The sequence below is a fragment of the Marmota monax genome, unplaced genomic scaffold (assembly GCF_021218885.2).
Source record: "Marmota monax isolate L192 unplaced genomic scaffold, Marmota_monax_Labrador192_F-V1.1 WCK01_AAM20220418_F8-fsc00107, whole genome shotgun sequence".
Classification (NCBI taxonomy): domain Eukaryota; kingdom Metazoa; phylum Chordata; class Mammalia; order Rodentia; family Sciuridae; genus Marmota; species Marmota monax.
Window position 1 is genome coordinate 5,486,302 of NW_026693761.1, and position 6,000 is coordinate 5,492,301.

The window sequence follows — 6,000 nt, forward strand, 5'->3', positions numbered from 1 at the left end:
TTATTTCCCCACGTCTACATCCTCCCCCCAGGGAAACTACTCTTCTGACTATTATGTTCAAAGATATAACCCACTTGAATCAAAGTGTGAAATATGATATATCAAGAACTATGTAATGTTTTGAACAACCAACAATAAAAAAAAAAGATCAGGGTTTTTTTCCTTTCTATTTTTGAACCATGGTTGTACTCACTCATTTTGGATATCTCCCCAGGAGTGGAAATGAAGCCTTTTTTGCATAAAGTAGTGATACTGTCTGACTTGATTTTAAAATATTCATTGAGCATAGATGAAAGTAGCAAGGGTTCAATAGAGGAACCAACAGGAGTCATTGTAATGACCCAGGAATTGAAGATGGTAGAATAAAGATGGTAGACCAGGTGGTAGAATGAAGGTAACAAGAGAGCTCTCAGTGGAGTCAAAGGAGAGCAAAGACAGGGATGTCCAAAGAGGTAGCTTCTCTCCATTGTGGAAAACACTGGCTAAAGTTCACAGGACTTTGGTGATTTTACCAGTGTGAATTTCATGGGTGAAAGATAGAGGTAGAATTAAGAGCTCAAGCTAATGTGTTCCTAATGGAACTTTTATTTCTTTCTTTGAACATTAGTTTTTGAAGCTTATTGAATTCATTTAGGGTCCTTTTCTTATTTTATTATAAAAGGCATTTGGGGAGGGTTTTCACTGTCATTGATCACTCTGTCACATATTGGGAGAAGAGAAAATATTTACATTCACTCTTTAACCAGAACTCATTTTTTCAAAAGAGAACATTTTTATACCCACTAAGATGGCTACAATTAAAAAGTCAGATAAGAAGTGTTGGGAAGGATGTAGACATTAGGATCCCCATACATGGCTGTGGGGAATGTAAAGTAGTGCAGTCACTTTGGAAAACAACCTGTTTCTCAAAAAGTAAAACACAGAATTATCATATGATCCAGTAGTTATACTTCTAGGTATATACCAAAGAGAAATGAAAACACATGCTCACACAAAATAATCTGTACAGAAATATGTACAACTATTCATAATAGCCTAAAAGTGGAAATAATCCAAATGTTCCATCTTCACATGAAAGGATAAATAAAACATAATATATTTATACCATGGAATATTACTCTGTCATAGAAAGGCTGACTTCATGTAGCAGGGTCTTAAAAACAAGACCAAGGGAGGCAGATGCAAAAAAGCTACATATGTTATTGTTCCCCTTATATGGAATACCCAGAAAAGGTACATTTACAGAGACATTTCAGAAATGTATTAGTGATTTCTTAGGACTAGGGCAGGAGAGGATGGGAGGATAAGTGGGAGATAGCAAAAGAGCAAAGTGTTTCTTTTTGAGGTGATGAAAATGTTCAAAAATTAATAGTGGCAATGGTTACATAACTGTGTGACTATTAAAAAATAATTGATTTGTATTAAAGAAACATTGATTTGATTGAGTTGTATAGTACGTGAATTTTCGCAAACTGTTACCAAAAACAAGCAAAATAACTTTATAACATTTGATGCAGAAAAATAAAAATACAAAATGGTCCATAATCAGTCCCTATAACTCCTGACGATGTTCTTAAAAAGTGAAATAATACATATGTGTTGACTCTAATCAAATGTTATTAGAGAAAGACACAAAAGAGTGAGAACTGTGTATCCCTCTCCTCCCACAAAGTCCTTGAAAATAACTCAGGTTAAGGAGCCCTTATCCAAAATGGTTTGGATCAGAAGTATTTCTGATTCCTTTTTTTTTCTTCAGATTTTGGATTGTTTGCACATACATAATGAAATATCTTTGGGATGGGACTCAAGTTTAAACATAAAACTTATCTATGTTTTACATATACCTTATATCTGTGGCCTAAATGTAGTTTGATACAGTATTTTTAGTGTTCCTGCATTTTGACTGCAACCTGTCACGTGCGGTCAGGTGTAGAATTTTCCATTATGCCATCATGTTGGTACTCAAAAATTTGGATTTGGAGCATTTTGGATTTCAGATTTTTGGATTAGGGATTCTCAACCTGTCCTATTGAGATTGAGTTCAGGTTCTTTTCAGAAAGCATTTTATACATATCCTGACATATACCTAGTGCATATCATCTTTACTTTGACTTAACACAAAGAATCACACTATTCACACTGCTCTGCACCTGGCACTTTCCACTTTGTATTGCTTAGATACTTTTTCACTGAGGCACAGATGCAGACACTCCTTGACTTGCAGGGGGAGGGGGTTACATCCTGATAAATCCATCATAAATTGAAAATATCTTAATTCAAAACTATAGTTAATGAACTAACTACTGAATGTTATAGCTCAGCCTCACCCACCTTAAACAATCTCAAAACATTTAAATTAACCTGCAGTTCTGCAAAATTTCCTAATACAAAGTCTATTTTATAACAAAGTATTGACTATCTCATGCAAATTATTGAATACCTGTATCCCCAAAAATGTTGGGAACACAATACACTGTAAAGTGTCATTCATTGTTTCTTTTCATTGTCATGTGGGTGGTTTGAAGCTGTGGCTGCTGTCCTGCATAGCAAGACAATTATCTTCCTGAATATCAGTGGGTGTGAAAAAGATCATAACTCAAAATACAATTTCTATTGACTGTGTACTGTGTCAACCTAAATAACAAACAGAGATTCTCCAAAGACAATGAATTTAATTGGGAATAGCAGAGAACTGCAATGGGAACATGTATGCCATAGTAAATTATGGACATATTTGAGGGAGGCAAATAAAGACAGGTTTTTATTTTTCCTAATTAGTTATACATGATAGTAGAGGGCATTTTGACACATCATACGTAAATGGAGTATTACTTCTCATTCTTCTAGTTGTACATATTGTAGAATCACACTGGTTGTGTAATCATTTATGTACATAGGCTAATAATGTCAGATTTATTCTATTGTCCTTCCTACCCTATAACCCCTCCCCTCAATTTACTTCCCTCTGCCTAATCCAAAATACCTCTGTTCTTTCCTAGCTTGCCACCCTCCACCATTGTGAATTAGCATCTGCATATCAGAGAAAACATTCGGCCTTTCGTTCTTTGGGATTGGCTTATTTTGCTGAGCATGATATTCTCCAGCTCCATCCATTTACCTGCAAATGCCATAGTTTTATTTTTTAAGGCTGAATAATATTCCTTTGTGAATATATAGCACATTTTCTTTATCCATTCATCTATTGAAGGGCATCTAGGTTGATTCCATAGTTTGGCTATTGTGGATTGAGCAGTTATAAACATTGATGTGGCTGTGTCACTGTAAATGCTGATTTTAAGTCCTTTGGGTATAAACTGAAGAGTGGTACAGCTGGGTCAAATGGTGGTTCCCGTCCAAGTTTTCTGAGGAATCTCCATACTGCTTTCCATAATGTTTGCACCAGTTTGCAGTTCCACCAGCAAAGTATGATTGTACCTTTTTCCCCACATCCTTGCCAAAATCTGTTGTTGCTTGTATTCTTGATAATTGCCATTCTGACTGGAGTAAAATGAAATCTTAGAGTAATTTTGATTTGCATTTCTCTAATTGCTAGAGATGTTGAACATGTTTTCATATAATTGTTGATTGATTGTATTTCTTCTTCTGTGAAGTATCTGTTCAGTTCCCTAGTCCATTTATTGATTGGGTTATTTGGGTTTGTTGTTGTTGTTGTTGTTGTTGTTGTTGAGTTTTTATTTATCCTGGAGATTACTGTTCTCTCTGAGGTGTGTGTGGTAAAGATTTTCTTCCATTCTGTAGGCTCTCTGTTCACGTTATTGATTGTTTCCTTTGCTGAGAAGAAGCTTTTTAGTTTGAATCCATCCCATTTATTGATTCTTGATTTTATATCTTGTGCTTTAGGAGTCTTGTTAAGGAAGTCAGTTTCTAAGCTGACATGATGAAGATCTGGACCTACATTTTCTAAGACACAGAGACAAATCCACATAATACAGTTATCTCATACTAGACAAAGGCACAAAAAAATTCATTGGAGAAAAGATAGCCTCTTCAACAAAAGGTGTTGGGAAAACTGGAAATCCATATGTAGCATAATGAAACTAAACCCCTATCTCTCACCGTGCACAAAACTCAAAATGGATCAAAAACTGAGGCACTAGAACAGAGACCTTGCACCTTATAGAAAAGAAAGACAAGGGTTTTTAAAGGTCAAATGAGGAGGGTTACTTAAGTGGTTTAGAAACAAAGGTCAGTAACAAGGATGACATCAGTCCAGGTTTGGACAGACAGTTTCAAGAACTGAGGTCCTTGTAGAAGTATTTTTGTGTGAGGTTGCAGTGGTTTTTGTTAAGGTTGTGGTTCTTGGTTGTGCATGTTAATAGATATACGTGCATAAGACATACTCCTTCATAGCTCTCAGGTTTTATTTACTTATTTTTGATCCAAGTGACTCTATTTTTATTCTTACAGTTTGCACAATAAGAAAGTACAAAAATTGAAAATTAAACCTTTGCAAGTAAGGGATCATCCTTCCATCTTTCTCGTGTTCTTTCATCCCTTATTCCCATTTTGCCTCCAATCCTCCCTTTCTTCTATTCTTTCTTACTTTCTTCCCAGAAGGAGAAATTTGGATGTTTTTTTTTTTTTCACACAGACTTTTGCCCAGAAAAAAAAACTTTTTAAGTGTATGTCTTTTTTTTTTTTAACAGAAGGAATTCTACTATAAAAATACTTGGGTTTATTCCTATAAATTTTCAGATTACATAAGTAATACCTTTTTACCACATGAAAATAGTATAGTGTGTGAGTGCTTAATTAATGAAGACACACGACTTACTTTGTGCCAGACCTTATTCTAGGTGCTTTAAATACTGACTTATTCAGCTAAAATCGCACTAGAAGTCTGTGAGATAAGAGTTGCAAATTCATTTCACCAATGAGAAAACTGAGGCACAAGGAGGTTAAGTAAGTGGCACCACTAAAAGGGAGATGGACTGGACTTATTCTGTTTGGCTCTAGAACTTACTATACTCTGTGACCTGTTCCAGATCCAAATGATGCCAGAGGCACTAAGAAACCTATCCTCCTACAGTAACCAACCACCAATGACCAAAGATGAATGTCTTTTTGAGCATATATTCATGAACAAACACACTTTATATAAGCAAAACAAATATACAAATATATGTACATATATAAAATAAATATATACAAAATACATATGTATATACAACATTGGATATACATATGTCTATTGTACATATGTACATATATACATTTGTATATAAGTGTATATATGTACATATATAAATGTGTATATGTACACATGTGTGCACAATGAATATGAATTTATATATAAAATATATAAATATGTATATATGTACACATATAAAATACATATATATATATAAAATACATGATATATGTAATTTACATATACATATATAAACTATACATAAATATATACATACATTTTATATTAAACATGCATTATATATGTTATACATGTATCATATACATATATAATATACATATATTTATGAATGCATAAATATATAAATAAACATATATGCATATATATATTATATACATACATAAAGTCAAGAGCTTTTTTTTGTCATTGGCTTTCAATGACAAATAAGATCATATACACTCCTCTGCACTTGCATTTTTAGTTTACCAGTCTCATAAAATTCCTCCAAATCGATCGGTGCAGCTCTACTTGATTCTTCAATGACTTCAAGATATTCCTTGATCAGACAGACCTTAATTTACTTAATTGTTCCCCTATTGATCTCTTGTTTTAAAACTTTATTGTATTTTTTTAATGTGGTGCTGAGAATCAAGCCCAGTGCCTCACACAGGCTAGGCAAGTGCTCTACCACTGAGCCACCACCCAGCCCTCCCCTACGGATCTTTACTCACCTTGTTTCCATGATTTTTGCTGCCACGATTGTGCTGAAATAAACACCTGTGTATCTATTTCTTTTGCATGGGTACTTCCATACTTAGAGATTTCCATGAGTTATATCATTCATTTTT